Here is a 25,147-nt window from a genome sequence, read left to right as displayed (position 1 = left end):
GGATCTCCCCTTCCATGCCATCTTTTGCTGTTTGTCTGTGTGTGTGTGTGTGAGAGAGAGAGAGAGAGAGTGATTGCTTTTTTTGGTTTGGAGGGCTGAACTGAATACCCCCAATCACCCTATTAATTTTGCTTTAAACTAAACGGTTTTCATTTTTTTCCTCTCTGAAATGAAGAAAACTGGAAAAAAATTGTTTGGGGTTGACCGAAACAATATTTTTCAGCTTTTTGTTTCATTTTGGATCATTTTCAGGGGTTTTCGCTCTGTTTGTTAAAAATGAGCAAAATTTCTAAACAAAACATTTTTCTTTTTTATTTTGAAGTGTTCAAAACGACATGTGTTTAAATGGTTGACACTCACCATTTTGACTTTTTTCAGAAACATTCCCCCCCCCGGCTGAAACTATTTGCCATATTCAACCCAACTTTGCAAATCATTTTGGTACCCTGAAATATACATTTTCCAGCAAATTTATTAAATTAAATCTTGCCCAGGTGTAATAATGAAGCTTCCTGTGCACAAGCCCCTTACCAAACCTGCCCTACAAACACAATTCATGGATGTTAAATCCACTTCTCCACACCACCTTTGTGGAGTTCTGACTCTTTCAGCGTCAACCTTCTCAGGCTCGGCTGCTCTGCCCACACACTGGCTCCTCTCTCCCCACAGAGCCTCTCTCAACTTCCTTACACCAGGGTGGGAGGAGGAGCCACCTGCCTCAGGGAGTCAGCAGAACTCAGTTAACCCTTTTCCAGCAGGATCAGCATTTCAGCCAAACACTTACCAGCCTATTACACTGTCCTGCCCTGCAATCCTCTCCCTCTAGTTACTAAACAAATCCCAGGAAAGACTATGGTTTAACAGGGTGAATTGCATTGTTCCCCTGCCCAAGCCATGGGCAACCTAATACAAGAGTTTACAAGCCCATTCCTTAAAAGAAATAAGATGAGGAGAGCACAGAGACCCAGCCCAGTGGAAACAAAGGCAGGCGCTTGCTGATACAGCTGCTTGCCTGCTCTGAAATCTACCTTGCTTGCCTGCTTTGAGCACAGTGGCATCAGCAACATCCTCCTCCTCTGAAAGCTTTGGCCTGCATAACACAATAAATAATGCCTCAGAGCAATGTGACCTATGGCGGGCAGTAAATGATGACACTGTCAGCCAGAGACAACTGTTGAAACAAACACAGACTGTAATCATCATGCTGTACCCATAGAAAGATATTTGGCAAATGAGATTCCATTTTCACAATGGTTTGTGCCGAGCATGTAAATTTCCAGTGGGACAACCAGCATTAGAGATGTGTAATTGATTGTCTGAATTATAATAAACAAGCTGTGACAGGTGATCATCCATCATATTCCTGCTGAATGTTCCAGTACCACAGCGAGAGAGCAAGAGCAGAAATGTGAAGGAGGGGAATGGGGAGTCAGAATTCATACAAGAGATAGAGGAGAGGCAGTGGGCAAGGGGGAGAAGAGAATGTGGAGGAAGGGAGACAGGAGCGTGAACATGAGAATGCATGCATCAGGGAGAAAGAGACTAATTAATTCTTTTGATTAGATGTTGTGTTCTTTTGGATAATTTATTGGATCAAAAAATCCTTTCTCGTGGTGGGGGGAAAGAGAGACCTGAGGGATTTGGTAGGGATAGCAAATGGAAGGTGGAGCTAGGGATTCCAAGAACTGAGTGTGGAAAAGGACAAGCGGAAAGTAAAGAAGGAAAGGCCCTTCCAGCTGTGCCTGGGAGAGATCCAGTTAGAACTAAACAGGGTGTGTGTGTGTGAAATCCTCAGGAGCAACCTTATTCAAGAACATATTTACAAATAAACGTATATGCTTTATCTTATGTTTTTAAAAAAGGCTCTAGAAGACTGAAGTTTACAACAATGTTACTACAAAATTTCGGACCATTCTTGTAGCATTTTTAATAATGGTTCCATTCTAGTGATATACCTACGGGAAGGAGACCAGGGTCTGGGAGCAGTTTAGCACTTTTATATTTTCGAGCTAGCAGAGGCTATTTGCATTATGGGGAGGGTGGAGGTGATAGGTGAAGTTACTGGTTTCTAGAGAGTTGTGTAAGGACAATGTTGCATCTTGAACTTTAAAAAGTAGGGAAATTTTGCCTCAGAATGGAAGGGATGGGGTGTTTTGCTGAATTCTACATCAATATCCTAAGCAATCAATAGAGTGTGGGTTTAGTTTTACTTCTTAAATGGAGCAAGTCAGCAGGGGTTAGAGGGTTAATGTATTTAACTAAAGCTGTGAGTATAATTTGCAACATTAATCTATCCAATTTGCTTTGCCTTTTTCTTTGCTCACAAAGTGTCGTTGATCAAATCGCTATTTCCACACATTTGTTTGTTAATTCAAAAGTATTTGATTAAAACTTCTGTGAAATTTTGTAACTCTCTGATTTGATTGCAGGCAGTTTTCTGCAGTTATTTGATATTCAGAATTTGAGCTGTGCCGCTAAGTGGTGTTGAGCCACGTTATGGTTTGTGTTCGCTGATTGGACAAGTGCTCAAGAACTTATGCTACAGAATTTTGCACATGACAATTTAAAAGTCCTTTTCCACAAACACGTGGGCCAACAGAGCTCAGCTGCATGCATATTCACAGGAAACAAACAGAAAATGGATATGAACACAACTGATGCCAATTCATTTAAATATAAGCAGAGCAAAATTTTTAAAATTGTGAAAAAATGTCATTGAAATCTCAAAAATTTAAACCAGCTTTAATGTGAGCAGATATTCAAGCTCTCCCTGGCCTTTTTAAAAACACTGTTAATAAAGCTTTAGCACATAAGCCTGGGCTACACTAGGGGGGCGGTTCGAACTAAGATACGCAACTTCTGCTACGCTATTCGCGGAGCTGAAGTCGAAGTATCTTAGTTCGAGTTACCTGGCCGTCCTCACGGCGGCGAGTCGACCACGGTGGTTCCCCTGTCGACTCCGCTTACTCCTTCTGCCAAGGTGGAGTACAGGTGTCGATTTGGGGATTGATTTATTGTGTCTAGACGAGACGCGATAAATCGATCCCCAATAGATTGATCACTACCCACCGAGCCTGGGTAGTGAAGACGTACCCTTAGTCTCTTTCTAGGAAACAGGAAGGGTTAATTTGTTTCTACATGTTGGCTGAGATTTGGGGTGCTTCTAACTCGGTCTCCTCTTGCAAGGTAACATGTTTCATTTTGATCTGTCTTGCCTTTGCAAGAGATCAAAGAATCAATGGCTACATGTCCTTTGAATTCTTTAAAAGGAGTTTGTTTGATTTGAGCGTCCAAGGTTCAGCACAAGCAAAAGTGATGGAGACAGAAGCACAGTGTAAAGTATTAATCTGCAGTTAGGAACAAATCCTGCTGTCTCTGAATGGGACCTTTTGCAACGAACAACTATGTTCCCATTGTGCACTGGGAAGAACAGGATTTGGGAGTCCATGGTTGTATGTAAGCCCCTTGCCTGTTTGAAGGTGTCTGGTGGGTGGGGAAGGGGAAGGGGTCTTGTGGGCAGAGTAGGGCAGGGGGGTCTGCCACTACACAGATTCATTGGGCATTTTACCACACATAGGTTGAAGATGATGTGGAGTCTTCTCCAGACCAGAGGCCCAAGTAGCAGTTACAGAGAAGCTCTGCTCTTGCTCCCGTGGCCTGGCAGAATGAGGATTTACGTTGACCTGGCAGTGCAGCACACAGCTCTGTTGCTAAAAGTGTACGCTGGGGTTAGGGTTTTGGCCTCACTGGAGGGCTAGAAATGGAGGGGGGGGCAAGGGGGAATGGAAAAGCTTTGCTGCAAAACTGGATGAGTTCTGGGAAGAGTTCTCTCTCACTGCCCCCTGGACAGGTCGTCTACCTTCCTCTGCTCATTCACTCTCTGCAGGCAGCTCTAATTCCATGTTGCCAGACTGGGGCTGATCAAGAATTTACTTTGCAATCTTGTGGGATGTGGCCTTGATTTTCTGAGAGTTATTCTGGGAATCCAGAAGGGCATGGGGAAGGGGCAAGGGAAACAAAAAAGTGCGGGTTGGTTTTTAAAAGGACTTATCTATTAGGGGAAAGTGGAGGAAGGCTCAGTTTTCAGAAACTGTGAACAGTGCATGAGGCTTGAGTGTAAGTAACTGCTGCTGGCAGGGCAGAGGTTTATTTTGGCCCAGGACTGCCCTGGGAACAGCAGAGAAGCTAACACTCTTGGAATTCTCTCCCTTTACAATTCACTCAGCAACTTGGCTTCAAAAGACAATTGGGAGGGGGGGAAAAAAAAAGGGAAATGTATCCAAATATCCAAGCCAAGGTTTGTATGTGAAACTGTGAGGAGGAGATTAAAGATCCAACAAGGCTAATCTCAGACTGAAGTGTTGGGGGAGGGGTGTGTGTCAACATTTGGGATATCAGCTTGGATTGTAGAGAGCCTGTTCAGTCCTGGGTAAAAGCTGTTTGTGATCTCTGGGAGGGGGCCACCTTCTCTCGCCAAGCGCGCACAAGGGTTGTAGTCTCTGTGGTGGGGGCGGGAATGGTCTGGGGGGGCAGTAGGGAACCAAGCTGCAGACCCTTTTTCTTTTTATGCTTCCAAGTTTGCAGGGTTTTGTGTTTTTGTTTTTAATTCTGCTGCTGTTTCCCCAGGGTCACCCTCTGGTTTCACTTCCCAGAAGCTCTGTTGCCCCTGGGTCTTAACGCTCCTCCCATGCATAGGCAGAGCAGAGTCCCGACATGATGACAAGAAAAGAGATGAAGTTGAGTGGTGGCACCAAATGCAGCAGTTGTCTGATGAAAAGTCACAAAGCACATAATTAACAGAAAACAGGTTAAGGTTGTAACGCTATGCAACAATGCTTTTAAAAGGCTGTTTCTAACTCTGGGCAGCAATTCACATGGGATCTAGTTAAGTCCGTGTGCATACAGTGGGATATTGTAACTGTTCAGTATTGCTATACATTGTTGTTTATGTGTTTTTCACAGAGAAGGTGGGTTGTAGTAATCTGTATAAGATGCCAGTTTAAACACGCAACCATCTAATTCACTAGAAACCTCTGACATTTTATGGTGGAACCATCAGGCTATGAGCAGGCCAGTCTGGCTGGTTCTTGCTACTGTAAGGGTGGTGTAAGGCCAACCCCAACCTCACAAATTTCTGCAAGCAACAATGCTATTTGCAGTCTAAGATTTTCATGCAAAAACAGCATTTTTGCTCATTGCTGTTTTTTTCCTTGGTCCCAATTTGGATGATCTGTCATCCTGGCCGTGTCTGTATTCTTCTCCACAAGATTATTTGTATTATAAACCAGGCTGAAAAGTCTGTGCTGCTCTAAGATATTTAATTTTTACTTGACCTTTATAAAAAGTCAATTTGTGCTTTGTTTGTTTCCCAAACATGAAATCTAAAATGCCCTCCAGTCACTTCTGCACAGTATTCATTTTTTACCATCAGCAAAACAATTCAGCTGTCGCTCTTTTCTGGAACAACTAATGCACAGGAGACAGACAAGCCCTTTTTTTCTCCCTTTCATTTGTTGGTTTAGGAGGAGAGTTCAGGTTTCAAAATTCTGGTGTCACCCCCATAATGCCATTCGTTTTGGAGTTATTCTGTACTTGGAAATGTTGATATGAACTCAAATTGAGTGCAGCATGGTATAACTAAGAAGGGACTGGAAGTTGTGAGTTCTCACCTTGGCTTTGCTGCAAACACTAGTGGGTGTCCATAGGCAACTTACTTAGCCCAAAGTGACCTCCAGTTTTGAGTGTGTCTATGTTTAAGATCCCCATTTGAGAAACCCTGGGTCTGATTTCTCAGAAGCACTAAGCACCCACAATTCCAGATGGAAGGCAGTGGGAGCTGCAAGTGAGCTGCAAAACTCCTTTGCTTCTGTGGAAGATTTGCCAGAGTAAGGAGTTCATGGACTGTAGTGTTTTGAGGATTAATTTGTAGAGGTTTTGAAAGCACCAATGGGGGGATATTTTCATGCTGTTTAGGTATCCAACTCCCATTGACTTTCAGTGGGAGTTGGATGTCTGTCTGCTCTTTGTGCCTTTAAAAATCTCCCTTTAAGTAATTATGATCAAATAATCTCGCTGGTTATTGGTGACTTCCAGTCATATGATTGGAATACAGCAATTAATCAGAAGATTGTAGGAATGCAGAATTATTTTTAAAAGTGTCTGCCTGTCTCTCTCTCTAGGGCTCAAAGGGGTGTACATTATTGCACCATACTCACACTTCCCAGTAGAAGGCAAGTTTTGAAGGCACATGTCCTTTGGCTTTGTTCTTTACACCACACCCAGGGCATGTATTTCTGGACACAAATATGCATGTCTTATCATGGCAGCTGTTGCTTAAGAATTCACACGAGACAATGTTTCCAAAATGAAGATGCTGGAGTTTGTGAGTGCTGATGAAGAAATGTAGGATTCCCGCCAGTTGCAGTAATTCAGCCCACTGCCGAGTTTAATTTAATTTACTGTTATTTTTGTGGTATACGAGACTGCCTATGAAAGAGTTAAACTGCTGGAAACTGGATAATGCCCTGGCAGTATGATCAGCCAGAGGGAGTTTTCTCCCATTTTGCAGATGGGGAAACTGAGGTACAGAAAGGTTCAGTGACTTGGGCAAGGTTCTAGAGGAAGTCTGTGGCACAGCCAGGAATAGAAAGAATCCAGGTCTCTGAGGATCCTTTGCTTTTACCACATAATCTTCCTTCCTCACCTATGACTTTAAAAAAAGAAAAGAGATTTATTTTTCTTTGTAATTAGATGTAATAATTAGAATATAGAAACAAATCTGTGGCCTCCCAGTTGTCACAGATGTCACTCTATTGCCTATCATGGACATTTACAGTTTCAGGGCAACACTGGAGACAGAACTCAGATTGTCCTGCTGCAATAGCACAGGCTTTTGCTAAAGGAGAATCGTCACTAGCTGTTGTCCATACAGGGCCCATGACATTAATAACTGAGGAGTTCCAGTTCTATTCAGTAGAAAAAATGTTATGTGATCTTGTAATTTATGTGAACACATGAAGGATACAGAATTAAGGTTGCATGGGCAACATGAATTCTTACTTTTCCTTTTGAGTGCCTGACTTTGCAACCTTAATATTTTTTTAATGCAGCTGTATGTGAGCAATTATATGTATGTATGTTATATAGATTGTTTCTCCTTCATAGAGGCCTGTTGTCCTGGTTTGCTAGAGAGACCCTGTAAGTTTTCTCTGTGCGGTGGAATTGCAGAAATTGTTTTTTTCTCTTTCTGCTTTGGTTCCTGTTTTCAGCCGCCTGCCTGTCATGACTGCTGTCTGCTGTGCCAATGAACAGCTTTCCAATGGGCCTTTGCAAACTGGGTTATCCAATTCTTCTAATCTGTCAATCTCATCATTCCAGTCTCACACACCCACTGTGTCTGGGAGTTACCTATGTCTTATTTTTTTATACACTCTGCATGGATTAAAAACTTTAAAGATGATTTACAAATTGTTCTTAACTTGCACCCCTGCATTGGCTCAGTGCATAGAGTATATAATTACTAACATGGAAGGTTATACATATAATAATGTTATGTTATAAGGGTTTTATTGTCATGAGGTCAGAATGACACATTATTCATAAATGGCAAAGCCATGAGCGTATTATGCAGGTAATTCCAAATAAGTACTATTTAAAACTATAATCCACACAATTATCAGTTCCATTTATGCCACATATTTAAATATTTGAAAGTTTTAAATATTTTTATTGATTCTCTTTTTCGTATCTCTTTGTATCTGTAAATCCAGATTGCTTTATTTACCATGACAGATTTTCAAAGCAGTCTAGTCACATCTTCTATCTTTCATTAAAATTAATGGAAGACGTATCTAAATTGCCTAAACCGCTTTGAAAATCTCAATCCATGAGTCCAGCTGTGTAGGACAGGAAAATTATAACCAGTAATATTTAGAGTTGTTAAAAATGTATCGATAATAGGTTTTCCATAGTTAATGTAGAAACATTAAGGTTATATGTCATGATTTGCCAGGGCTTGAAGCAAACATTTTATATCTCGTTGGAAAGCAATGGATTTCTCTATGACAGCGTATGTGCCTTGTCCCTGTGGGGTCCAGGAAAGGGTTTAAAACCCTTCACTAGGCTGAAAGGCGTAAACTGAAACATTGCCTGGGCTTAGTCCTGGAGAGATGATCTGGCAACTGATAGGCTGCTGGGAGATGGAGCTGACAGCTGTGCCAGCCTTGTCTATACAAGGAAATTTACCTGCACAACTGTACTAGTGTAATTATACCAATATAACTCCACATATAAAAGTGGCAGAGTCCTGTGGAACCTTATAGATTAACAGACGTATTGGAGCGTAAGCTTTTACAGATCCAGACTAACACAGTTACCCCTCTGATACTCCACATATAAATACTTTTATTCCAGAATAAGAATGTCTACCTGGGGAGTTAAACTGGTATAACCATAGCAGTGTAATTATACTGCTATAGTTATGCTGATAAATTTTCCTGTGTGGACAAGCCCTTTAAGTAGGGAAAGCCATAAAAGGGAAGCAGAGGTAGCTAGTGTAGAGGATTACGGGAGAGGTTTTCTTTTTCCCTAGGGATGCTTGGCTGTCTCCCGTACTGGGTATTCCCTATGGGAATGAGTGCCTGGGGGTTGCCCCCTGCTTTGAACTCAAGAGGACTGTATTGCTGTGCAGAAACTGTAGCCACAATAAGAACTGGGTTTTTGTTATTTGTAGCTGAAAGAAGCAGCACTGTGTTAGTGGACCCTGGGATCAGATGGAAGATTTTTTTCCATGGGACCTGTGGCCACAGGAAGCTGCCATGGGGCTTGCTTTTGGTTTTGGTTTTTTCATTTGCTGATATTGACACCTCTTTCCCTCTCTTCAAGGGGCTGTGACTCGCAATGGGGAAGTTGCTGCATAGCACCCACTTCTAACCCTTGTGGATTTTGCAGTATTGGGCCTTTAAAATTGTGAATAGTGCAGGACTGAATGCTATCCATCTTACACCTCAGACCAATATAACTGTGGGGGAGAAAATAAAAAAATCTACCAGAGAAGTGTTTCTTCCTCCTCTCTTTGAAGTGGCAGCTGTTTGGAACTGCTCCCAAACTTTGGAATGTTAGGAGAAATCCTCAGGGAGATGGATTAGCATGTAGGGGGCAGGTGAGGTGGTCAGGGGTGAGTGATAAAATGCAACTTGTATCCTGGCTAGGTAATTTATCATATAGGTATTGCCACCACTTAATGTGTGTGAATTTTGTCTATATAAATGGTGTTTACTGACAAGTGTTGTATTATTGCTATTCATTTAACTGCTCAGCAAAGAGCTCACTATCTGTAGCTATCAAATAAATTTAAGTAACTTACTAAGCCTCCATTGTGGCTTTTGGTTGTTTTACGCTGGCTCTGTTCCTGCCTCACTGACAGGTCTCAGAAGGTAGGCTGGGTGTCATTTGCATATTGCAGCCTGATGGCCTCCTGTATGGGATGAGGGACAAGGGAAGTGATGAGCTCTTTCCCTCTTGGCATCCTCAGGGGAGAGCCTTTGGGGAAAAGGAGCAGCTCCCATCATGGACCCCTACGTAGACCCTATCTGTGATTGTAGCTAATAAAAAGCAAGAACATGATCACGAGAAAACAAAACACAGCAATAGTTAATACCCCACCAGACATACTTCTACCCAAGGTTATTCTGTGAGCACCTCTGGAGCCCCAGTCCTACTCCCACCAGCTTCAGTGAGAGCAGGCTTAAGTCCTAGGTATGCAGCTCTTCCCCAGTGGAACCTCTGAGTCTTCATATTTGCATAAGTCCTAGTTTTCTTCAAGAAACCTCTATGTCAGAGTAGCATATTCCAGGTACCAGTGTACCACTCAAAGGGCTTGCCGACACAGGAAGTTGGTGCACAGCAAGCTAGGGTATGAATTTACAGTGCACTACAGTCCATACTAACTCTCTGTGTGGACATTCTTACTGCACACTAGAAGTGTCCTTGTTCAGTTTAGCTTGGTACACTTTAAAATGTGTTAAGCTAACATGCACAAAGGCACTTTTAGCATATGGAGTGTCCACATAGTAAGTGCAGAGTAGCAAGGGCACTGTAAATTCACAGCCTGCTGCACACTAACTTCCCTGTATAGACAAGCCCTAAGCTCCTGATCTCAGAAGTGGCCCTCTCATTTTAGAAGCCCACCCCAAATTTGAAACACCCTGGTTTATAAAAATGCAACCCCATCACCAGTTTTCCCCCATCCACTTACAGAAAAAGAGTGAGAAGGCTAGCCATCAAAGAGAGAAAGAAGCAGACACTCTGTTCACACAGAGTATTCCATTTAGCGCTATGTTCCCAAATCAAGAGTTGTAGAAAAGAAACTGGCATAGCCTCTGAAACAATAGCTTTCTTTTGTTAACCACTGTAGGACCCTCAGGGAAAGACATGAAAAAGAGGAAGCCTCAACCTGTCCTCTTGCTCCACCTCCACTTTCAGGGAGCCACAGAAAAACAAAGTCTTCTGCATCAGTGGTTCTCAAACCAGGGCCGCCACTTGTTCAGGGAAAGCCCCTGGCAGGCCGGGCCCATTTGTTTACCTGCTGCGTCCGCAGGTTCGGCCGATTGCGGCTCCCAGTGGCCACGGTTCGCCGCTCCAGGCCAATGGGGGCTACGGGAAGTGGTGCAGGCCGAGGGATGTGCTGGCTACCCTTCCTGCAGCACCCATTGGCCTGGAGCGGCGAACCGCGGCCAGTGGGAGCCGCGATCAGCTGAACCTGCGGACGCGGCAGGTAAACAAACCGGCCTGGCCTGCCAGGGGCTTTCCCTGAACAAGCAGAGTCCCTAGTTTGAGAACCACTGTTCTACATCATCAATAAATATGTTAGTACCTAGGCCACAAGATAATACTGAAATAGTCCTGAAAGACAGTTGTGATAAATGAAACGGGGGGGAGGTAGCTCCCTCTTATGGACTCAGCCAGCCAGTTAGCTATAAAATCCCTCTAAGTTGTTCTCTACTTGCTTTACCTGTAAAGGGTTAAAAAGTCTCCATGCATAGGTAAAAGGAAGGGAGTGGGCACCTGACCAAAAGAGCCAATGGGAAGGCTAGAACTTTTTAAAATTGGGAAAAAACTTCCCCTTTGTCTGTGTTGTTCTCCCAGAGAGAAGGGACAAAGCAGCTATGCTGTAAGAGCTTGGACCAGGTATGAAAAATCATCAAATCATACCTAGAAACTACTCATTTGAAACCCCAGATATGTAAGTAGATCAGGGAATGTCTAGGAAGACACGATTAGGTTTATTTCTTTTTATTTCTTTGTCTTGTGGACTCCTCTGTGCTAACCCCAAATGCTTTGTTTTGCTTGTAACCTTTAAGCTGGACCTCAAGAAGGTTATTCTTGATGCTTAATTTTTGTAAGTGGGTTTTTTAAATCTAGCAATAGCCTGAGTTTTCAAATGTATTTTCTTTCTTTTTGTTTTTAATAAAATTTACCTTTTTTAAGAACAAGATTGGATTTTGTGTCCCTAAGAGGTTTGTGCACATGTTGTTTAATTAGCTGGTGGCAACAGCTGATTTTCTTTGTTTTTTTCTCAGCTCTTTCCTGGACAGGGGGATGAAAGGGCTTGAGGGTGCCCCACAGGAAGGAATTCCCAAGTGCACCTTCCTGGGTTCTCAAAGGGGTTTTTGCACTTGGGGGGTGGCAGCATCTACCCATCCAAGGTCAGAGGAAAGCTGTAACCGTGGGAGTTTAATACAGGCCTGGAGTGGCCAGTATTAATTTTTAGAATCCTTGCGGGCCCTCACATTCTGCACTCAAAGTGCCAGAGTGGGGAATCAGCCTTGACAACAGCTCTACTCCTTGTCCTTTTCCATCTCACTAGGCAAGAGGCACATATCCCTTCACATTCTTCCATTTATATGATGGCGAGGATACGCCACCACCTGTGTAAAACACCTAGAGGTCCTTGGATGAAAGGTGAAAAGTATCACTGTTTTCCAAGAGTCTGCTTCTTTAAGAAGGTTATATGAAGTTAATTGCCCACTGAGTCTGGCAAATGTTTAATAAGCAGAGTTTCTTATTCCAGTACAGCTAAGTCACTTTTGTGTTAACAGAGACTGCTGCTTATTAGATACAGTGCCCAACTGGTCAATGCATCAGAGAATATTCTGATAGCCAGTTACAGTACCTCAACGCACTTGTAGTAGAGAGGCAATAGGAAATGTAGAGCGAGCCCGAGCGAGAATTAAATACACTGATCATTTGGGTGCATGACAGGCATCATGGTGGCAGAGAAGTGACACCTCAAGGAGCAGGCTGCTTCCAAGTGCTATGCAGCGGTTCCTTGATGAGGGCATTCCGACTGGCACGGGCTGACAGTGCACCGGCTAGCTGCAGACGGTTCTGCCTCAGATTCTGGGAGAGTCCTTGGAGGGAAAGTAGTTTCATTTAAAGAAAGCTGTTGGTAATAAGCAGAATTGGGTTTTAATGGGATTCGTACGGATAGAACTGAAATCAAATTAGGGTCTAATTGGCATGCACAAGTCGGTAGGAGAGGCAGAAAGCACAGAGCTGCAATGGCTGTCATGTGCTTATGCAACCAGTTTCCATTAAGTCTCTATCCATAATGTATGAGACTTGTAAACCCAGGGGATTTCCCAACAAAAGGAGGAGACTCCTCCAAACTACCCTTCAGAAGGTGATGGGCCTGCTGTCCCAGGAGGGGCTGTTCTGGAGAGCAGTTTTAGTAACTAATGGTTCACTTTGGCCGCAGAGGTAATAGAGCACTAATGCACTCCAAGCCAAGGACTGGCTTCTCCTTCACTGCACTCCTGCTATTCAAGGATCACTGCAAGGGGACAAGGCATTTCCCTCAAAATAAAATAAAAATGACAGCAATTATTATGAATGAGTGAGAAGAATTGCAGGAAGGTATTCTCTGGCCTGAAAGTGCTTCTGTTGGGAGTAGCAACTTCATCCTTCAGTTGCTCATTACTTACTCAGGGCTAGGACCCGGACCCAAGTCACCGTGGGTCAAGCTGCAAAATTCAGATCTATATTTCAAACAACCGAAAGTTCTAAAGAATTCAGATCTGGGATTTTGGTTCAGCCCATGAATGTGGGTGGGCAAGAGGGGGCAGCTAGCTAAAATCCTGCATTTGGATTTTATTCTCTCTCTCCCCACTTCTTCTGTCCTTCCTCCCCCCCCCCCCAAATATAGAGGTGTTTGGTTTCAGAGTTCTAGTTCTGGCCCATCTCCACTATTAAATTTCTGGGTGCTGCTTTACATACCTGGCATATAGAGCTACAATATTGTTCTATCTGCCAGTTAACGTCTCTTAGCCATATTACAAAATCATCTTTGCAGTTAGCACTGCTGACTTTGGTTTCAGCACAGAACGCAACATGTGAGTGGGCATGAGACGCTGAACTCTCTCACCCTTATTGTTGGTCCTGCTGGAACAGTACTTCGGCATGTTGGCAGGGTAATGATGGGAGTTGTGGAGGTGAGGAACAGTTATTCTGCTGTTGGCCATGCTGTTCCTTTCTGTGGACTTCAGAAAAGAGGGGTTGTCAGTCTGCTGACAGTAAATTAATTTACAACAAGCTGAAGAGGCCTAGAGAACAGGAATCTGCATCCCAGGCTTTACAAAGACCCTGACTTTGCTTTACAGTTTGGCAGGCAGATTTCTGAGGAATGCAAATAAGGAAACAGCTAAAATATGTGAAAACTATGGAGGCCAAATTTGCACTCAGCTAAGCAGCCTCTGCTACACTGAAGTCAACAGGCTGTGTCGCAAAGGCTAACAGTGAATTTGTTCCTAGGGCATGAGGAGATGCCAGTTTCATCTCCAGTTTCATCACCAGCAATGCCTGCTGCAACCCAAGTGGGATTCACTGCAAGTGGTAGGCCAGGAGAGGAGTCTCTTGGTGTGGGAGTGACAGAGTCTGTCCCAGAGTGAGGCAGAGAGAAGGCTCAGAGAATTATCTAAACTTTCAGATTCTTATCTGAACTTTTTGTGGCTCAGCCATTACTATCTGATATATAATGACAATTATTAGAATAGCATTTATAGAGCATTCTTCACTTCAAAGTGTCTTGCATTGATTAACTATACAATAGGCCCCCTAATGGCAGCATTAAAGTAATAAATAACTAATATTTATGTGATGACTACACCAGATAAAGATACAAACTTGTACTGTTAACAAAAAGAAAAGGAGTACTAGTGGCACCTTAGAGCCACGTGAGCACGAAAGCTCATGCTCAGATAAATTGGTTAGTCTCTAAGGTGCCACTAGTACTCCTTTTCTTTTTGTGAATACAGACTAACACGGCTGCTACTCTGAAACTTATACTGTTAACGTATTTTTTTAAAACTTATATTTTACTGTAGATGAACAATGTGAAACATTTTTTCTAGTCTGGTGTCAATGATCAGAAGAGGGTATTTTCCATTTTGGACAAATCCAGCAAACAGGAGAGAATCTGCAAATGGTATCCATCCTTTTCCTGCTGCAAAAGCACAGGATTCTATTCTTTGCCCAAGTCATTCATGCAGAGCTAGATCTTGCCTTTGGGCACATCCCTGGGCAAAGGGTGATGCATACTCTGCTCCCCTACCCCCCAGGATTATCCCTGGAAGGCTTGGTGTCGAACAGACATACCCAAGTCAAAATTCTCTCTCAATTTTCTCCTTGCTAAGGGAAATAGTAATTTGCTGCTGGCCTCCCCCCTCATACAGACTCAACTGCACTCGCAGGTTGTAAGGACAATTCATAATCAGGAGCCAAGGTTCTGCCCCTTCCCTGCTCACCTGCAATGGGGAGGGAATAAGAGGTTGTGCTAGCAGCTTACTACTGCAAATCTGAACCAGAGATCCAGGTAGCCAATGTGGGGATAAAGGGGGAGTTCTCACTCTCTTGCATAGATATGTGTTATAAGCAAATATCTAGACAGTGAAGCTGAACCACAACTCAATGGGACAAAACACCCTTAGGAAACCTGTTCTAGGTAAGTGTAATTACTAATCTGTTCAGACCACATGTTCGACTTGAGTTCTCCTAGCAGACATTCATCCCCATTTTGAGTGTGTTTCTGTCTGGATCCCCTGAATCCAAACTGAAGGCTAAACACTGCTTTCCCTGGCTTTAACGCAGCTGGAATGTGTGGGTGTCTTGGGTAGTTTTCTGTGGAACATCATCAATTCAAATGGCAGGATGTACAGGTAATTCCAGTTATACTGCAGGAGCCACTTGCTGGGTACACTTTATAAATCAGCAGTGGAGTAGTTAATTGTATGTCCTTTTAAATGTTTATACTGTATTTTTTGACATTAACACCCTATTAGGATGAATGGGGGAAGTTTACACCTGTCTTGGTGCTGTGATTTAAGACTGAAGATTCAATAATTTAGCAGTTGCATCATTTCATATTAGGGAGGCAGTCAGGAGTGCTGAGAATTCATTTTAAAAACTCATAGACCTTATATTTCAGAGAATGCATCATCCATGGGATGAACCACAGTGGGCAGAACTGATGGATTCCTTGTCCCTGTTTGTACTGCCTTATATGGAGTTACCTGGGGCTGCCCTTTTATGATATATCTTTCACCAGAAGGGGGCTGCATTTAGTGTATTCAAGGAGACGCTTCCTCAATTCTTGCTAGTCAGCATTCTAGCCCTGTAATGACTTTATCAGATGTGCTGTTCAGCTGTGCTGAGGTTTTGTTACTTTCAGTAAACAGAGAAACAGAATGTTGTCTTGTAGCAGCATCCACGGGAGCCAGTGGACCTGCCATGTGACATGAGTGACCTTTTGTAAGGCCAGGTCACTGCTGCCAGAAAATAAAGACCAATCTTTAACCAACACTTCATGTCATACTGTTGTTACATACCTTCCTTTATCCATTTATCATACATTCATTTAACCCAACCCATGGGTCAACAGTAAGGATCATCATCTAAACTACCCCAATGCCTATAACAACTCACTACACAATGGAGATGACATGCCACCCACTGTATCATTAGCATAGCATCCATTCATATGCTGCCAGTGTTCCATTTTCTGGAGCCTCAGTGGGAAATCTTCCCTACCTCAATAATAATAATTAACAGTAAATAATTAATAATCCACCACCCGCAAATTCTGGTGGTGTATGTTAGGAGGCTGAAATGCCAGTTTTTATCCTAGCAGATTCCTTACAGCACTTCTCTTTAGCCACGTGAGACTTCTCCGTTTTTTAATAAGGCAAGGACTCCTCTTTACATGCTCACAAATGTCATGTGTGTCAGGCTTGCAGTCAGGGCACATTAGGTCTGTTGTTCATTATCATAATCATCCTCTCAAGGCAGCTTTGGCAAGCTCCCAACAAGACATCCACTGCCGTATTGTGGATTATCTTGCTCTACTTCCTGGTGGTGTCCATATGGCACTTGGGTCCTAAGCCAATGGGATCCTTAGTAATGCACAGCTCCAGCATCAATTTGCATGAGCTTGTGTGATGGGGTCTATCAGGCCATCTGTGCCCCCTGCTGGAGGCATTAGCACCCTGACACTCCCCACCCAAGGAAAATCCATTTGGACTGGGTGACCAACAAGACAATCTTCCAAAGGCCTAGAAGGGTCAGGAGGAAATACTGACCAGTCAAGAACCAGCAGGCCAGTTAAGAAGGCTTGCCTGCTTTTGCTCAGGGGCAGAGCTGGGTGAGACTAAGGCAGGGGAGGAGTGAGTCAGGGCTAATGCAGAACCCGACGCCTTGCCCGAGCACCGCAATGAAGCACTTGCATCTGAAAAAGTTTTTTTCTCTGTTTAAAGGTACGGACTGATGAATCCTGAGTTGCTATTTTGTTACGTGGCTGTTTAGAGACTGATGCCAAACTTACAGCACTGGCTACCCTGCCCCCAACGGATGGCCAAACATTGCAGACTAAAGTGGGGAGTGCCTGCAGTACCCTATGTGACTCTGAAGGGGGCACAACAGAGAAGTCCCATCTCCCACAGCTTACTTGCCCGACTTTCTGATGTCCTGCATTACTGAGTATTTCCATTTGACCTCCTCTTGGCCTTACTTGTTCTTCTCACTCTGCACCCTGTGACCTGCTTGTCTTCTACCACCACAAACGTTTGTCTCTAACAGTTCCATCCTTTGTTCCATTTGTCCTCTTGATCATCATGCTCTTGGCTGAGATCTTTCCCAAGCTTATTCTTTCCCTTGGTGAAAGTCTGACTGCACTGCACTGACTGCACTGAAAGTAGCTCAGATATCCCTATCACCATCACAATTATACAAGGATTGAATAACCTCTGCTTAGCTCTGAAGGAGTAGAATTTCATACTGTACCAAAGGCTTTCCTGTCTGGTGCTATTATGCTCTTTTTCTCTGCTCATGCAGTTGCGCTATGCAGCATATCCCCTCAATATCTTACTGAGATTATATACTCTTCAGGGCAAGGACCATCTTTTCACTATATGTATGTACAGTGCCTAGTACAATGCAGGCATGATCCCTGATTGGGGCTTTAAGGGCTACCGCAAAGTGTTGACAATCTCTGTTTTCAGTCCCACATGATGTGCAATTGCAGATATTATACTTCTGTGCACACAAACAGCAAAACATGCATTTTTAATCTAGATTACTTTTATTTTTAGATTAAGGGAAAGCAACAAAAATGAATAAATATAAAGTTTCCATAAGAGGGCACACAGTGTGTTACCCAGTATAACATTATGCATCTGAACTGAAATTTAAATGGAAGCAGAAAGAGTGTGTGGAAAGGTGTAGTACTCAGAAAACAGAATGCCATCATTCACTGACATAGCTGCATATGCACTGCAACAGGGGAGCGAAGCATTGGTGATGATGCTGTTACAAGTGGACTGGAAATCCCTCAAGCCCAACCTACCTTAAAATTGTTATAATCTTGCCGGGAATTTCCTTCAGGCTCTATTAGTATTTTTAAAAATTGCTGTGCAGTTAGTCACCGAGAATAAAAATAATAAACACAACGGTTACAATTTGTATAGGACCTAAACAAAACAATATATTGTGCTTTACTGCCTCAGAACCAGCAGAGGGAGTGAAAGTTAACTAACAAACCATGTTCCCTAGTGCTGAGCTGAGATACCAAGGATAATGCTGGTGTACAAACCAAATAAACATCATATTAATTTCAAGTCCCATAAGAAATGAAGAAATAATCTGTCTGTGAAACAGAAAAAGATGATACTGGTAGCAAAAAACATTTTAATTCCATGCTTCTAAGTGGGTATTAGCAACAATAACATTAAACAAAATTAAACCATAAAAAAGTACTCAAGAGTGTCCTATTCATAGTCAGTGTATAGAATTTGATGAGGCTTTTGATAAATTCTCTCCATTAGAGACACTAGAGTGAAAGAAGTGAAAAATCTATTTGTTGCCCTTGGCTTGTTCAGCCTGTTGTTCAGTTCATTCCTGTAATATTTCTCTCTCTCTCTCTCATTCTCTCTCTCTCTTTAATAATTTGGGGGTTTCAAACACTGTTTTGCTCAGCCACGCTGGGAAATGTTTAATGAATCCTCATGAATATACATGAAATGCTGTTACTGTTATGTGGTGAGGTAGTAGCTGTGGCTTTCTTGTCTCAGGTCTCAGCGTGATCGCTCACTGTCTCTCTTTCTCTCTTTTAAAAAAGGTAAATCATCCTGTGTTGTAGCATGTGTGCTGTACATCCATAGGGCACTCAAAAGGAGGATTCACCTTTAATAGGGTGACAGGTAGGTGGCTGGAGGTGAGGTAGAAGAGCTCTGCTCCCTGGCTTCTAGGCCAAATCAAAACTGAGGCTTAAGAAGGTTTATCTTAGAGCCATATACATCCACTTACAGGTGAGTACAGGGATCTAAGTCGGGGTATCTTGTATGCTGAAAGGGGTATTTGGAGTACTTATTTAACATTTATATTTAGGTAGCACCTAAAGGCCAGCTGCATCAGAGCCCTATTGTGTTACGTGCTGTACAAACATATAGTACTGAAAAACAATTTACTTAAATGCATAGATTTTTTAGGCCAGAAGGGACCACTGTGATCATGTAGTTTGACCTGTTATATAACACAGGCCATAGGGCTTCCCTGAATTAATTCCGGTTTCAAGTCCAATAGCTGTTGTTGAACTAAAGCATAAATTTTGGAAAAACATCTAATTATGAGAATCCACCAGAAACCCTGGCAAGTTCTTCCAGTGGTTAATATTATCCATACTCTTTTAAACATGCCTTATTTCTAGGCTGAATTTGTCTAACTTCAGCTTCCGGAGTTATATCTTTGCTGGATTGAAGAGCCCCCTATTATCAGTGCCAAATATAATCTTACGACCCCCTACTCAATATTCCCCTGTTTCTTAAAGGAGAGGGAAGGGATATGATAATAGTTTGCAAGTATTTTAAAGGTACAAACACCAAGGAGGTGCTGCATTTCTATGGTGATGGATGGCAGTATAAAACCATAAGGATGGAAAGGAAGTGTTTGGGATGGTCCAAGGGGGGTAAATCTTGGCGTAATGAGATGAACTTGAACAAAGGAAAATGTAGACCGAGTATCTGGAATAAGTTCCAACTGTGAGATCAGTGCACAGAGGAGTACATTCCTAAGGATGGTGGTAGAAACCCCATAATTTGATTAACTCAAGACTGCACAAAGTTCTTGAGAATACTGGCCAGGACTAGATTAGATGATCTTTTCCATCTCCAACTGTTGTGATCCTTTGAATTTGCTTACTGTTGCAATATAGTCTAGATAACAACACTTATAGAGCACCTTTCACCAAAGGCTTGCAAAGTGTTTTAATTAAACCTTACAATTCCCCTTTGAGATGAGCAAGTAGTAGTTTACCAGTTAAATACAGATTGGCAAAGTGAGGCACAGAGCATGGAATTCACCCCTTTGCACAGGGGCCTAAGATCTATGCATCACTTAAAGTCACCCCAAGCATTAAGTTAAATTAAAAACACAAGATCACCTGGCCCACATAACTAACTATCCCAACCTGCATTGTGAACAATAAACTGTCCACAAATGGTCAGAAGAATTCTGAATAACAAATACATTTAAGAATTTGGCAACCAATTGGAAAAGAAAGCAAAATGAATTGAAAAAATTATTCTTTGGGAATACTTTCCTCAGCTATAATAGGCAGGTTTACTCAGACACCCTGCTCTGGTTGGCATGGTCATTTAACCCATCATAAACATGTTTCTTAATCAGCGGTCTAAATTGTCACATTGGCCCAGAGTATCATCTCAGTTAGACCGGATAAAATCCAGAGTCACCCCAATGAAGAAAATGGAGATACTCTGGGTTTATGCTGAAGTAAATGAGATCAGAATCTGACTCAGTGTCTGAAAGAGATCAAAGACTGTTTTGTGTGCTTTGACACCTGGCACAGTATCCAGGAAAGGTTTCCACTTCCAGTGAATATACTGACCTAGGCCTTGTTTCTTACTTCAGCTATCCAGGGGAGTAAATCTCTCCAATTGCCCCAAACTGCACTGATATACAATATCAAATGGAATGTGCAGCAGAACGGACGGATATAATGTGAAAAATCTACTAGGCTGAACATAAAAACTAAACACCCCTCTGGTTTGCACGCGTAATCCCATGGTGCTGCTGACCCAGAATTGTAATGCAAATATTGTAGTTCAATCAGGCTATTTTAAGATAGGGTGGGAATGAGGCTTCTGCTTTCCCCAGAAGCAATGTACATCATTGCTGCTTCTTTAATTTCCCTTTGATTAAAAAAATATCAGACTGTCTGAAGAATATGTGGTATCTTTCCTGTGTGCTATGTGAGAGGAGAAATCAAAAGGAATGAAAAATACAGGTGAACTTGTCAATTCAGGTTCAGTGGGAAAAGCTTAGAACTTTTTGCTAGATGCGTTTTATATGGTTTGGTGTGGCTGACTATGAAATTCAGAAGCTTTTTCTTTTTTTAAACCTAAAGTTCTGTGATGCATTGTAGGCAACCTAGACAAGGCATAGAGGAACAAGGCAGGCTGCATTAAGCTTTTGTGTATTTCTCATCTCTTTCCCTCACATTGTTTAGGATCTTATATGAAATGTGTAGCATATTCATCAATCTGTTAGCTAATGAGACGCATCTTTTGCTCTCTTTTAATGTATGTGGAAGCTAAAATACATTGTGGATTTATATTCTGGTGGATTCATTGGTTTGACTGATTCCTCTTTCCATTGCAGCTGGGCAAAATAAGTGGATAAATGTTTTATTGTTGAATTTTGCCAGCTTTTCAGGTTTATGGAATGTTTGTGAAATTGAAGCAAGTCTTAGAAAATTTCAAAATAGGTCAGTAAAATTTTGTTCTTGGGGTCACTGAGGATGCAGTGGCAAATTTTCATGTGGCCTTTTCCATTTTGGAGCCATATTGGCTGGTTGGCTATGACTGGTCAAACATCGCATGATATTGGTTCTCGCTTCTATGGCTAAGCCCCAGGAGATTTAGGAGAAGCTGTTTTGACTCCTTTTCACATTTTGTTCATTCTGTCAGAGACAGTCCCTGATTTATGAAATGTGGTTGACAGGGAGCAGGCTTTGATGGGGGCAGTGGCCCTTCCTGGTAGCCCCATGAACTCATCAGAGGGTAGAACCAAAGGTGATGGGAGGGGGTGGCAGGCCTTCCTTACAAGAACTTAGCCCGAACATTCTCTAATTATATACGTTTTTTTCTCCTCTTGAATATATAATATTGTATGAATGTGTCTGCAACTTCTACATGTTGTTCTATCACTCCCAGTCTTCCATCCTGAAGCCAAAATGGACAAAGATAGTCATTCTGGTACTTGAAAATGAAATTTTGAAAATGCGAAATGTCAACCTAGAAGTAGATTTCAGAAACTGATCTCCCCCTAACACCCACCCCGCAAAAAAGGTTCTTTAGATTTACCTAAAAAGTGAGAATTTTCAAGGTATTAAAAACTATGTGAAATTAAGGGGTGAGGGGAATTCATCCCCTGTTTTGCTCAGCCTTATCTATCTGTCTTGATGAATGGGTGGATGGATAGAATATTCTTTACTGCCATAAGTTTGTGTGTGCTTAGATGCTATAGTGATAGGCACATTAAAGCTGGTTAGAGAGACAGAATTTGTCTTTAGATGGCCAAGTGGCACCATCACGAGTGAGAGGTGTTGGTTGTTCCAAACAAGTAGCAATAAAAACTTTTCTGCACCCCGCCCGTCATGTATTTTCTTTATGCTACTTATTTTGTTTGATCTTTGTCATTATTTTTTTTATTTTATTTTTTTAGCCTTCATCCCATTTTTCCCTTTTGAAATGCATTAGTTACTATAGAAACACTGCTGTGATTGGTATGAAAAGAGCTTAGACAGCCCCAGCAGTACATTTGAAGCCACTTTATGTAATGGCTTGAGATTTATACCATGGTTTTAAAAATAAAGGCGTTTCTGTGGTGGTTACCATGGCCACATATGTGGTATAAATATATATATATATAGCACTCTTAGATCATTGTTGGTAATTACCCCCTTCTGCCAACCTCCAAGGGGTGGTAACACCCCTGCCTGTAACTTTATTCCCTAGCTGTAGCATTTTGAATTATGCATCCAAGTGCTTCAGCAGCATCAGTTTTAACCCACTGAATGTGTTTAGCTGTTATGGAAAATGATCTGCACACATATGTATGTACTCTGCATTTATAATTAATTAGGCTTAGATCTACAATAGATCATCAGTGAGAGTCAGATTTTTAAAGGTATTAGGCAATTACTCCCAGTTTATTAAAATTCCCAATGTTACTATATTACTTCCCACCAGTATGAAAGCTGTAGCACTTTGCGCTATGATCCTGTCAGGTCTCCTAAGCAGGGATGGTCGGGGTCAGTAATTTAATGGGTGAACTCCACGTGTTTCAGGAAGTGGTATTGGTGATTTTAGTAGGGAACACTCTTTTTCTCTCTGAGTCAGTACTGACCTCTTGCCTCGGCATGGCATTAAAAGACACTATGGAACAATGTGTCATCATTTGGATTCGATGTATTGAAAATCTAATATTCTTGTCTCTTGTGATCATCAAAGACCCCTTAACGCTTGTCACAAGAGTAGGCGTGTTTAACCCTTGTCCTGGATAAATTCCAACTTCAGTCATTGTATTCTATCTATCTACATTCTCCCAGAACTTTCAAATGAAAGCAGCGCTGTTCATTACTTCCTGTCCTAACTTCAGTGTCGCCAACTCTGTGATTTTACTGCAGGTCTCATGATAGTTGATGTGTTTCCTAAAGTTCCAGCTCCTGGAGTCATGCGAATAAATAAGAAGATCAACTTTCATTTTTAAAAAAGTAAGTTTTTAGCCCTCATGTTTATAGAGGAAAAGGTTGAAAATACAAAAAGACCACACAGTAAAGACTCAAAATTCAAAAGGTAAATAAATTAGAAAAATCCAAATGTATTTTTTTAAAACTCTCATGACTTTTAAGTCAATGCTTTTTGAGGAGCCTAGCCCATGTGTTTTGAACACTTAGGTTTGTCTACTGACAATTTTTTAACTATTAGCTATTGTAATTTTTGTCTAGTTTTGCTATGCATTGTTAAATAGCGACCAAGTTGCACCCCTGAGATAGCCATATTCCAGTGGTGGGTAAAGTGATCCCTGACTCATCCTTACATACATACAGAGAGCTTTAATTAGATAACACCTGTAAAGTGCTTTGTGATCCTCGGATCAAAATGGCTATAAAAGGCATTAGTAAAATAAGAGCAGTTAGAAAAAATAACCTTAAAATATACTCTAGTATGGAAAGCAAATTAAAAAGTGGGTTACTTTATTTTTCTAGGTACACTTTATTCTCCAGCACTTCTCTATAGGTGTGATGGCAGCAGTGTAGTGTATGCTGGAGCATCATAATGAAAAAGAGGAAACAGTCACAGGGGGAGGAAGGTCTAGGCTTTGCTGAGCCACAGAAAGGGAAAAGGACATATAATATAAATATGCAACACTTACAAAGCGCTTTGTTTCTTCAAGGCACTTCATTAATTGACCTCACAAAACCCCTGTGAGATTATTAATCTCATTTTTAAAGATTAAGAAAATGAGACACACAGAGAGGGGCACTTTCAAGAGAATTGCAGAGCCAGGAACAGGACTCTAGGAAAGATCTAGCCTCCTGCGCCCATGCTTAGTCCATTGGACCATGTGGCCTAAAGTTTAAGGCTAAAATTCGTCCCTATACAGAGGCACATAAGTAGTGTGTAGGCCTTGTGCTGACCCACTGCAAAGGGCAAATTGCACCTTAAGTGAAACAAATGTGATTAAATGCCCATTTTTCTCTTTGTGTGGGACATTCAGAATCTACTGCTAAATTTGCTTTGCTTTTCTCTGTTGTGCTGAGTCACTTTAAGTAGCTTTATCTCTGTCATGCCTCCTGTTGCTCTTTGATCGAACTAGTGCAACATGACTTTGCCAGGGCTCAGCATAAATTGTCTCAGTCTACAAGATGGGTAGTGTCAAGTTCACATTGGATAGCTGAACTACTGAGCATCCCTAGGTCTGCGTTAGGAAGCATAGGGCCAAATACAGATCATAAGCCAAACTGATCCTCCACCTCCACCAACTATGTGTGCTGCCTTGATTCCCCATTCCTTACTTACACTTATTCCATGATAATTTACCTGTTATTTGAAAAATGTGACTATGTCATATTCCAACTACATCATTCAAGTTGATTAAAAAAGTGGATTGGGCAATTATATGGATAATAAGAATAACTAGTGTTATAATAATGATACAATTTTAAAAATAAAGTTTTAGAAGGGATATAAACCCTCTTGCTTCAGGCCATAAGCCAGTCTTTAACCCGGGGCTAGGAAGAAACTTAGCCAGTGAGCAGGTTACTGCATAATTAACTGCCTTCTGCAGGGTTTCTTGGCACCTCCTTCTGCAGCATTTAATACTGGCCACTATTGGAGACAAAATACCTCACGAGGCAGACCACCAATCTGAACCTGTGTGGTATTAGCAATGTCCAATATTCCTAAATTCCATAAAAGCGTGGCAAATGCAGATTTGTACATCTTCCTAAGGAAGGGTGTTGTCTCGAGTGGGCAACATTCCTCACTCTGCTATAGCAAGATGTTTGTTTCAATGGCAT

Source organism: Lepidochelys kempii, chromosome 15, assembly GCF_965140265.1.
Source record: "Lepidochelys kempii isolate rLepKem1 chromosome 15, rLepKem1.hap2, whole genome shotgun sequence".
Lineage (NCBI taxonomy): Eukaryota > Metazoa > Chordata > Testudines > Cheloniidae > Lepidochelys > Lepidochelys kempii.
Note: the sequence above shows the minus strand (reverse complement) of the source record.